This window comes from Anser brachyrhynchus (assembly GCF_964034855.1).
Source record: "Anser brachyrhynchus genome assembly, chromosome: 3".
NCBI classification, from domain to species: domain Eukaryota; kingdom Metazoa; phylum Chordata; class Aves; order Anseriformes; family Anatidae; genus Anser; species Anser brachyrhynchus.
The window spans coordinates 19,982,614-19,994,984 of NC_137696.1; the positions used below are offsets into that span (position 1 = coordinate 19,982,614).

Below are 12,371 nucleotides of genomic sequence, written 5' to 3' on the forward strand. Positions count from 1 at the left end.
CCAAGGAAGACAGCTTAGAAAAACAGCAGTTTCCTGAATCCCATCTACAAATAAATCACTGAGTAAAATATGATTCATATGCAGCGCCCATTGGTTTTGGTGATTGGAAGGAGTGTGAACATTTAATGCAGATACATGTAGGACTCTTTATTATTTGACTAGTAAGGGTACCATTGCTTGAAGCTACTTAAGCACAGAGGGTACCCATGTTACGTACCTGCAATAAAACTTAAAGGTATATGAATGAAATAAGTACAAATGTAAAAATATAATCTTCATGTCAAAATTTGAGACCAAAGACCTGAGTGTTAAATGTAAAAGGTAAATATAGATAAGACATTATCTAGGCCAAATGGAGATATTCACTGAGTGGCCACATGACATTTATGGCTGAATAATTTGCCTTTATTATTTCTATCAAATTTCACTCATTATGAAAAAGAAAACATCATTTGTGCTTTATTATGTAACACCTTCTGTCCTTAGTGTCAGTACCCAAAACGATTCAGTCATTCTACATCTTGTTTACTTTATCAGCTGTTTATCTCTCATCTGCCATTCGTTAAAAAATTCAAAGCTTATTAACCTTTTAAAATAAGTAAAAAGGAAATGATAGTTTCAGAAAATAAGTTTATACTTTCAGTAGCACACAGTCCCAGAAATTGTAAAATGAAGTATCTTCTTTATTAGCCTAAATCATATCAATGTATTTAGTATTTGAATGTAAATTTTTAATGTGTATACATAAAATATTGAGTTATCTTAGCATCTTAGAGTTAGACCCTGTTATAAACTGAAAAGGCAAGTTCGGAGGGGTAGCAGTTTGATTAAAGTGACAATGGTCATTTATATATTATTAAAAAAATTATGCAATTTACATTAAAGCTGTTTATTTAAAGTGATTTTAACATGTAATATTTATATTAAAAAGTTTATGTAATTGCATGTAAAATGAGTCAGGGCACATCTTGTCTTTAACAGAATTAGTAAGATCATCAGCTATTTTTAAAGAACATTTTTATGTTTAGATTGAATCTCAATGAAATACTATATGTGTTTTATATATATATATAAATTGTATAGTGCTTGTAAGAAGATGATAGTCAAAATAATTTTGGAATCCCCCAAATTAGGATAAAGCATTGGCTTCATTCAAATGCTAATGCTTTTACAATTGACCTCATTGGGATCAAGATTTCCCTCACACCTTCCTTTACCACTAAGAAACCTTATAAAATAATAGCAAGATATGTAATTTTAGCATAATCTCATCATGAAGTAATCAGATTCCAATTTCATTTGAAATAGAATACAAGATTTCCACTGTCAGCAACATAAATGGAACTGTTCCTACAGTTTGTGTCTGTTGGCTGAGAAAAGATAACTGAAACCGATCAGTCAGGTTTGATGAAGGGTTTAGTAGCTTCTCATATGTTCTACCAAAGATACTGAACTAATTTGTAAAAACATTGACTTAATCTTCTGAAATATAAAAAAGGCAGAAGGACAAGTAAAACCATTGCATCTGTCAGGAAAGAAACCCTGGCTATTGTTGTCTATTTCTTTTATAGCCAACATAGAAATTATGATGTTAACGATCTTTTTTTCCTGGAATGTGTAAATTTTCCACAAGCTTTAGTAAGAGGTTGTCACTAAATTTCCCACGAGCCTTAGTAAGAGGTTGCCATTGCTGAAGAATGGAGGATCATTTCAGACCGCAATGAGCTTGAGGGAATCTTTTGAGATTTCACTCTCTGTCTTATTTAGCTTTTTGGCTAGAAATGGTTTAAATATGAAAAGTATCAAACTCACCATTTTTATCTGAAATTGTACCTACATGTCCTAGTACCAAACTCACCATTTTACATTTTTATCTGAAATTGTCCCTACATGTTGGTACCTTTTCCTTTAAGGTGAAGGATAGTCATTAAATTCTATTTTCCTTTGAAATATACGCATATACATATATATAAATATATATATAATATAAGCTTGGATTTAGTGTGCTTCTGCATCTCTTCCATCTGTGTAGGTGCAGAGTTTAACGTTCAATGGTATAATGAGGACTTTAGAAATGAACAAACTAAAGAAAACAACCCTTTCCAAAAATTTTGATCCTGACTTGCACATTTGAGAGATTTGAAATAATTGATTTAAAGAGTCAATGTTTCAGGCCTTAGGATGCATTTTTTTGTAGCATTTAAGTTATTTTCAGAGAGAGATTATCACTCAATTAAGAGATTATAAAATCTCTCTTTTTTTTGTGAGGTAAATTTTTCTTAAAATAATGAAGTTTCACCAAGTTTTATTTGTTTCGAAAAACTCATAATAATATGACTTCTAGTAAGCTTAGCAGTCCTTGTAGCTGTCTAAATCAGAAGTTGCATCATTTATGTTATCTGAACTACACCAGTGTAAAACCTAGGAAAGAATCAGATGTATTACATTCTGTCATGTTCTTTGTTCCAGTAGTTCTAAACTCTCTTCAATGGGAGCTTCGGTATGAAATGCAGAAAAAGTATTGGAGTTTTGCTTGAATATCAAGGGCGTGCTGCCTACAGCACAGAAAAATATGATCTGTAGCAGTTCTGTTGTGAATTAGTCTTGAGTGTTTATGGGTAAAGACAGTGCAAGAGGCTTCTAAAAGAGAAAATAAAATCTCTGTTTAGTACTGGAACAGGCAAAAGAATATTATTTCATGTAATAGCGACTCAGTAGAAAGAAAAGTACAGAAAATTATGATAAATTTTGTTAGAAATACGACTAGCATTAAAGTAAACCCTGATTTCCATATCAATTTTCTGATAAATTTTTGACATACACCACAACCTTCTCAGTGAAAACTGTATTATTTGATGAAAAGAATCAAATTGGTATGGTTTGATTTTATTATAAGGAGAACTGTTTGGTAAAAAGACCGATTTTAAGAATCAAATTATTAATGAATTGTGTCAGGGTCCTAGAAGGTAAGGAGAATACATGATTTATATCAGTGAGCCTTCATATTTTTCTTCTCATTTTGCTTCTTACATTAGAATTTCAGAACACAAAAAACCCCCACAATTTTAAGTATTAAATTACTCCAGTAAAGTACTGACCTTCTGACTTTAGACAGAATTTATATATATAATTTTCTTTTTATCTTCATTTGTATATAAATAATGTTGTCCAGTATCCTGTCTGAGAAAATAGAAAGATACCTCTGGAGGAGGCAACAAAAAAAATGTAGCACACTTTTTTGGGAGATGTTCCTCACTGACACCAGCTTCTTTTTCTTTTCTATATCTGTAACTGAAAAAAATTACATACGGGGGGATTTACCTTTTTAAAATATAGCTGGTCTTAATATTAGTTTGTTATAGAGGCAATTACTCTGTGAATTCAAAGCCTTCCTTTTTAGAACATGTTTTATTTTAACTGTCCTACTGAGTTTCTGTTTTGTGGAAAAATTGAGGACTGTTCATGCAGCTGTTCACTGTAAGAGATACTCTTGTCAGATATTCAGAACTTGATGCCAGCTATGGTTTGAACTGTGAAAGGGATTTTTTAAGGAAGCAAATTCCAGATGTCTTAGGCTAGCCAGCATTTAGATTTGTTTGGGTTCTGAATATATTACATGAATCTTTGTTGTGCGTATTTGCTTCTTCATGTTAACTTTTTAAAACTCATCCAATATTTATATCTCTTTGAAAATTTTCATTTTATAATTCATTCAATTCCCTTATGTCTTGAATATAAGTATATTTTGGCATAAATTATATCTTTTTGAGATAGGTGTTTGTGCTCAAAGTTGTACTATTGAACTCTCTGCATATACTCAATCTTACAAGAGTAGGCACTATAGTCTTTATCCTTCCTGAATAGTTAGCTAAATATACTATGGAATAGTAAATACTGAGTAAATATGTGAGCAAAACTTTTGTTTTGATTTACACTTCAGAATCTTTATCTGCAACACTCATCTCTGTTACATGATCTGCATGCTGAATTTCTTGTCAGTGCCTATAGCCACTGGGATGATGTTGATACAGGAGGATAAATGGAAATCCACAAGAGACTAAAGATACTAAAATTCTTTTGTATTTACAGATTATTAGATTAATTTAACTAAAATGTTTAGATTTTATTTAATATTTTTAGTGTTGTTTTTTTTTTGTCTGACTATAATCTTGAGGACAGATAGTCAAACAATCCCCAAATTGTTCGAAACTATGTTAAATGTATGCCCTTTGCATTCAATTGTATGCAGACAGAATGCTTATGTCAGTTTAAAGCAGAATTTTGCACCGTTTTCCTAATGCAATTTGATATATTATTTTGTTTGCCAGGATTTGGCATTATAGGATATTGATTTCAATATCTGCCTTGTGTAAAATCACAGCAGTTTAAATCCTGTGTCACTGGTAATTAGGAGTTGGCAGTCTGTTTTATATTATATTCTAAGAAGGCTACTTGTTGAATGTAGCTAATCCTTTCAAAATGCTGATATTGAAATGCTTCCAAAAGACCACTTATGCATATAGCATACATCTTAGTACCCCAAATCAATAATATTTTATGCAGTGAGATTGTTGCTTCCCTTTGTTCCTAGCTGAGATGCGGGGCCCATGTCAATTTTGAATCTATATTGCCAATTGTAAAATGTTAATATGCTAGAGGAATTTACATCTAGCAGCATAGGGTGTTGTGTCACATTGTCAAATTCATTCTGAATTTTAAAATTATTTAACAAAATCACCTCTATTTTAATGTAATTACACTTCAAGGCTTACAGGCATTTTGGACCAAATGCACTTGATCTTTTGTGAGCTGCAGGTTGGCACCCTTAGAGCCTTTTAACTATAGATGCTAGCCAAAGAGTTGTGGGAAAATGTTTGGATTACAGAACACACAATTTTATCCCCTAATCATTATTGACCTAGTAGATGGGAATGGGGAAACATACTGGCAAGTAAAACCAACTCCTGATTGAAATAGCTTGACGTGGAGGCTCACTTTATCATATACAATTTTGATGATTTACACTTCTTTTAACAAACATACCAAAATTGGCTGGTATTTTAAAAGAAAAAGGTTAATCCACCTCTTGATGGAATTAATGCAGCGTCTTGTCTTCCAGAGAACTTGGTGTTAATTTCAGAAAGTATGAAGCCATACTAGCTTCTGTAAAAATACTTTGATTACTTTATTGTGCTGAAGTTGAAGTTGTATACCTTCATAAACACATGATTTTACAGCATAGTGAAGGGCATTCTGAGTTGTTGTATATCGTGTTCTACACGAGGAGTGGATTGCAAAGACCAAAATATACTTCCTTCAGGGAATGATTTTTTAGAATGTGACAAACATACATTTAGCTGTGTTGTTAGTGTTGTTATATATAGAACTGACTAGTAAAGTCAGAGTACATAGTATCTATGATGCATTTATTTTGTTCTACTCTGTCCAGGAATCATAGTAACCTTTTAAAAAATAACTTAGTTTTTTTTCCTACAAATATGGGCACTTTCTCTACTGACTCTTTCTTTACTGTGGTGATGGTGTCTGAGAGTATTACAAGCACTTCACTAGCCTGGATTATACTGTCATATATGCAGAAGTCAGTCTTTGAGAAGCTCGGATTCTCTGCTGCCAAACAAAAAGTAGTTGCATCTGGTGGGTTCCTGTAGTGAATCATTGAAGCTATTCTCCTGGATCTTGCTGTACTCAGCAGAGCCAAAGAGCATTTCCATGCATAAAATACAGCAACTAATGAATGAAGTAGGAAAAACTATATGATTTTGATAATGCTACCTCCATGACCCTAGCTGGTTTATACCACTTCTCCAGTTTTGTTGTTGATGATGATGATTTTTCTTCTTCTTGTTGTTTTGCTTTGGTTCATTTTTTTTCTTTTTTTTTTTTTTTTTTTTTTTTCTTGTAAGGTTAAATTGTTAACGCACCATACAGGATTTTTGTTAGGATTTTCTTTGTGGCAGTCAGGATCTTGAAATACCAGAATTCCTATTAGGTGAAGTCAAGACTTGAAGCTACCTCTACGGTAGTGCAAACCTTTTAAGTCTGTAGAACTGATACTTATCAGCTAGCTTTAAGTTGCCACCATTCTTGCTACTTATCTACCCACGGCTCAGTGTTCAGAATACTGTGTTTCTTCCTCTGCGCAACTGGTCTGAAGGTGCCTTCCATTAGTCTGGCTAGATACTGGAAAGACTTCATAAATCCAGATATTTATCACCATTGATGTGATTGTCCCCCTTTGCTCTGCCCTCATGAGGCCTCATTTAGAGTACTGCATACAGGTCTGGTCCCAACGACAAGAAAGATGTGGATTTGTTAGAGTGGGTCCAGAGGAGGACCACAAAGATGGTTAGAGGGCTGGAGCCCTCTGGAGGTGTTCAAGGCAAGGTTGGCCCTGGGCAACCTGATATAGTGAGTGTTATCCCTGCTGATTGCAGGGGGGTTGGAACTAGATGATCTTTAAGGTCCCTTTCAACCCAAGCCGTTCTATGATTTTATGATGATTTTATGACCATCATCATCATCGTTGTCATTGCTGTTATAATTTTTAAATTTAATGTATGATCATGAAAAGTGCTATAAAAGTAAAGTTATGTAACAGACTTTGATTTCCATTTAAGGGACTCTGTAATTTGCGAAAAAATCTGTTTTACCGAAAAAGTGGGAAGTGTATTCAATAGGATCACTTCAGTAGTTACTACCACTGCAAACAGAGAAACAGTATATTTTGCCTATGTAGGGGTTATATACTGACAATTCTATGTAGGTGTGTGAGTTGCAGATTGCTTTAAATCTGTGGCACAATATATAAGGTCTTCAAATGAAAAGGTCTGACTTTTTGTTATTTTTTGTTATTTTGTGCATTGCTTAAAGGCAGAGAAATTAGATTGATTCTTCTAGCAGCAATTTCTTTTTGTAATTAAGAGAATACGTACAGTCATTACGGAGGTTACTGACATTACACTATACAATTGGAGATGTATGCCACAGTTCCAAGGTTTCAGAATACATCTTCATTTTTGATACGAAATGGCCTTTATGTTGATCTTCTTTCCCTTCCAAGCTTTTTGGCTTTAACAAAAGATATTAAATATGACAGTGTCAAAGGAAGTATTTCAGTCAAGAGAAGACTCCTTGAGAAAGATTATATATATTTCTTAAAAATTCTATGTACTTTCTTTTTTTTAAAAAGCATATAGAAAATCACAGAATTAGTGAGTAGACATGGGATGAAGATCTCTATCTCAGTATTTTAATTTTCTTTAGAAGCTCATCCTGATTCTTCTTTACCTCTTCCCAGAGGTGACAACAGAAATGCTGATGTATGTCAGCAATTTGTGCAATGGGTGTCTAGAGGACAGCTGTGATGAATAGTGTTTTGCTTTAGGATGAATTACAGTCTTGTGATGCAAAAATAATATTATTAATAAAAATCTGAGAATCAGGTCCTAATGCTAGTTAAAAACAAAACAAAACAAAAAACTCCATAGCCCTTTTAGGAAAGACATTCTCTCTACTGATTCTGCACTAATACTACTAGTAATACAGCAGTAATAAAAGTGATATAGAAAGTCTGGATTCTGCTGATTTTTATGCAGCAACTAGTTTACATTTGTAAAATTGGACTCTTAACCTGAAAGGTCCAGGGACAAGAGGAGGAGAGGCTAATGAGACATCTTCTTCCCAGACTACACATACCACTATGTCTAAGCACAGTGAATTTCAGGTATCTGTAACAGGATAGGCAGATGCTTCTCATGATACCATCTCCTAGAAACGCAGTGGAATTTTTTTAGGAAATTTCTACAAATATTATAGCTGGCATTGAGATTACTAGTTTTGCTTATTTCATTTTCTTTTTTCTCCTATTTTTCCTCATCAGAGGAGACACAGGTGAAAGAGGATGTTAGAAACCACTGGCTATATGTCACTTAAATTTTAAGACTGTAATGGGGAGTTATAAGAAAGGTTTGTAAATAGATTTTCTAAGAACTGATTAATGCCTCCTGATACTCCCGCTACGTTGTTCTTATGTGAATGTTGCTTAACTTCCCAGGACCTGATTTTCCACGAAGTTCATTTTCTGGGATTTACCGGGGAAAAAAAAATCTGAAATATTATTACATTGAAAAAAAAATGTTTTTTTTTTTTTTTTTTTTTTTTTTGTCAGAACATACTGTTTTTCAGAGATAAATTGTGAACAGTCTTTCAACATCAAACAGAAGAAGATCTGCTTTGTTTGGTTAAACATTTTCTGAAGAACTCTGAATACAGATTTTATATTCATACATAAATAATTCCTGACTTAAATGTTATGAGAAAAAAATAATCCTACTAGTTCACCAGGAAGACCATATGATTTGAATATATTTCCTTCTTGGCCCCAAAGTTTATTAGTTTTCCATAAGTGCTCTCTCAGTTGTAGTCTTTTCCATGGATTTCTAGTTTTTGTCACTCTTCTTCATCCAAAGGATTTGGAGGAGGGTCTAGGTTGAAGGTTATTTACAGAACCATGAACTTATGCCTTTACCTCTGTGGCAGTTAAACAAATGAGTCTCTTATTATAAAAACTTATGAAGTACGGCACTTTTTATTTTTGTTTTCCTCACAAAGTTTTCAAAACTCAAAATCAAAAATATTTTTCAGTTTCAGTTAGTTATGAGAAAAATAATTTCACAGTATTTCTTATTCAGATTTTTCTAACAAAGAAAATTCTAATGACAAAAAAAAAAGTTAATGGTTAAAAGTTAAGTTAAGGTTAAAAGAAAAGTTAATAGAAATTCTGACCTACTATTCATGCAAATCTACTGGCAAACACATTTTCAATATTTGAAAAATAATTAACAATCAGAGATTTTATCTGTTCTCTTATCATCAGCTAAAACCTATCCACTTATTTTAGATATCATTCGAGTCTTTAAATAAATAGAGTATTTTCTTACACATTATAAATACTTACATCACTCACATTTATAAAAGAGACTAATTAAACAAAGCTCTGTTATTCAGTCATGTATTACCAGTTGTGATATATGAGTCATGCTGGTAAATTTGGTAGATTTTGAACCATAGAAGCATGCACAGGAATGCAAGTGAATAAAATTTCCTTCCCATTTCTCTCCTACTTAAAAAAACAGAAACATACCTATTGGAAGTAGAAAGATAGCAGTCTAAGTTGACGGGACCACAGGAGTTCAGAAGCAAAGCCACCTTCAATGTGTGGTAGCTTTCATCTTTTTTTGTTGCATGTGTTTAGGGGTGAAATTTGTCTCTGCATTTTCTTCACATTTGCATGAAAAAATAACAAAAAACAGTCAGTGATGCTGTAGCTATTGTCAGAGAGATATACCTAAACCGAAAAGCATACCTCTGAGAACTTACTAACATTTAGTTATTTTGATGGTGTATTTTACTATGGGCTCGTTATTCCTGGATAGCCTAAATATATAAGGTGACAAGTTTTGATGCTATTCACCTTTGCTCTTCATCAACTTACTCTCTGGAAATTTGAATCGTTTAGTAGGATCTCTCAGTCAATTAAAATCATTAGTCCAGGTACTTCTGTCTGTATAAAACAGGATTGATGCCTCTTGAAGCTAATACATTACACCATTGTAAAATAAAGGAAAAGTCAGAATCAAGTCCTTTGGTTAAAAATAAAAATAAAGATCTTTTAATTCTAATAATATTAAAACACTCTAAACCCTCAAGAAGCAATCAGGTCTAACCTTGCCCAGTACTTTGCAATTTTACTTTGTGATCTTTTTAGAGGTTTCTTTTTGTCATTCAGATGCACAAAAGCATTTAGTCAGCACAAAAATGACTAAAAGGAAGCTTTGCTTGCATGTTTCACGTATCTTTTTTGGAAACAACAATTACTTATTCCTCTCTTTAAAGTGCTTGTGTTTGTACAGGTACGTTAGGAACTACCAATGCTACTTTCCCTTATAAAATTACAAATTAGTGGCTAAAAAAACCTTCATATTATAATCTCACTACCTCCTTCATAGCTGTTCTGTATTGAAATGCTGGCAATTTGAGAGCAGCCTGTAATGTATTTTTTTCATCCATGTATTTGAATTAATCTTCATACTCTTTTCATTGTTCTTAGAGACCCTTTTGGTGCACAGGTTTTTAAAGCATAGTTCAGTATGGCCAATTTGCTTCTTCTCTAATCAACCTAATTCATCAGTATCAGTCTAACATGTATGAACATAGTATACTCAAAAATCTATGCTCTGAGAATATTACTAAGTTTTAAAATAATATACTCAGAAGCTATGGACTGTCTCGACAAGGATAATCTACAATTTTAATTTCATCCCTTTCTGAGTACCCATTATGAAACAGTCTTTAATTACATGATCATATGCCACTTTTTCCTCAAGCCTTCTTCCTCATTCAGTGCGCAGTCTGGATAATAAGTTCTTCAGCATTTTGTTTTCTTCCTGCTGTTCAGTGTGTAGCCCTGAGCCTTATTTACTGTCCATATTCAAACCAGTTCTGAAGAGAAATTATCAAATTTTCCCTAGGCTTTTCTAAGTTTCTCATAACTACAATGTCTAAGCAGCTGTGCAAATATTAAAAATTACACAATATACATGTATGATGACAGATGCTATTATCCCAGTTGTAGGCAAAAGAGACTGCAGGTAAAAACATTCACTAATACTGAGAACACAAGCTGATGTTTTCCCACTGCTTCATGTTTAACACTGTATGTGCACTGTAACATCAAAACATAGCTCCTACTGACTTCAGATTACATCTCTGAGGGAATAGTATTGCATATTCTAGAATATCCAGCAAGGCAAGTTCCCAGAAAATGCAAGTATCTTTAACAGCATAGGGAGTGACCACCCAGAAAATGCCTGGCCTTAGAAACCTGAGCAAAACCACATAGGATTTTCAGGAGAGAAGGGGATGGAATGCTTCAAAGCAACATTCGCCTCTCCTTGGTATGTGGTACACCTTACTCCTTTTTAGCAACGACTGTTGTAAAGCAGGGACAGGTATACTGCTCATTGTCACAACAGCTTTCTTCATTACTCAGTCATTACTTACTGCTAAGAATAGACCTCTTTTGCATACAGAAGACTTATGGACCCTCTGGAGACACTAAACTGTTTAATTAAAGGCTATATCATAACATATATGAATAAAGCAGATGGATCTAAGTTATGTAAGAAACCTTATGTCTCAAAGCTGCTATTTTTCACATTGCAACAACAACAACAAAATTACTGAATTCTAAAAGTAAAATAGTCAGTGTGTATAATGTTGTTTATAGGTTTTTTAGACTACACCCCCGCTTACACCCCAACCTCAGCTATTGACTTTTCAATCAGGAAGCATCCTTTCCACAGCACCTGCTCCCAGCAGGGAGGCTGCGGAATGGCTGACACGTCCCCTACTCCAAAATAAGGTAGCTGTACCTAGCAAAGGCTGCAGTCATCCGGAGTTTCAAATGAAAGGCTCAAGTTAGAGTACAGAACCACAGTCCAAATAATCTTTCAGGAGTTTTCTGATAAAAAAACAAGATATCTATCTCCACAAGCACTGTGCAAACAGCTTTTTTTTTTTTTTTTTTTCTTTTTTTTTGAACAGATTCTAGCAGGATTTCAAAGGTTTGGCAGAAGGGTTTAACCCTGAAAGTCAAGTCACTCCTGCCCAAATGATTTTTATTCTTCTGCTTCAAAATAAGAGTAAAGTCAAAAGAAATCATAATAGAAATGAAACTTATTTAGAGTTCCCTTGGGGATATACTACTGATAACATAAATGTCGCGTTTTCAGCTGAGCTGGGTTTTTGTTTGTCAGTTTTGTGACTAAACCTTTTTTTTTTTTTTAACTGAATAATAGAGGACTTCCTTATTATTCTGAGTCCCTCTCAATTTTCTTTAATTACTGTAACTGATATTTCTCTGTAGTATGTGTTTTATAAAGAAAGAAATCAAGAAAATTAAAAATCTTATGCCTAATTTTTTCAGTATGTTTCAGAATCATTTTGCCAATGAATTGACTGAGTTAACCTTTAAGAGACCCATTTCATTGTTTAATAAAGTACACAGTATTTGCACGTGCTTCTACAATGTTGCAATTAAAACAAACGAACAAACAAACAAAAAACTTTCCTTACCAATTTTTCTTAAAGTTTTTATGTAGAAGTTTTATATGAAACAATAGTGTAGCTGTAAAAGAATGTTATGTACAGAAGAGCCAGAAATGAAGTGTTATTCTTTGACTTGATCAGCCTATATTCTTAGGACATTTCTGTCTTTATGAGAGCCACATTTATTAATGTACCAGGAACCTTGAATACACCTTTATTATTTTTGTCCTTGTTTAGAGATT

At 33.3% G+C, this 12,371-nt stretch overlaps 1 protein-coding gene across 40 annotated transcripts in view; it reads left to right on the forward strand.

Annotated features, from left to right (window-relative positions):
- NRXN1 (neurexin 1) overlaps window positions 1-12,371 on the forward strand; it is a 725,132-nt gene that overhangs the window by 6,093 nt on the left and 706,668 nt on the right. The window lies entirely within an intron of this gene.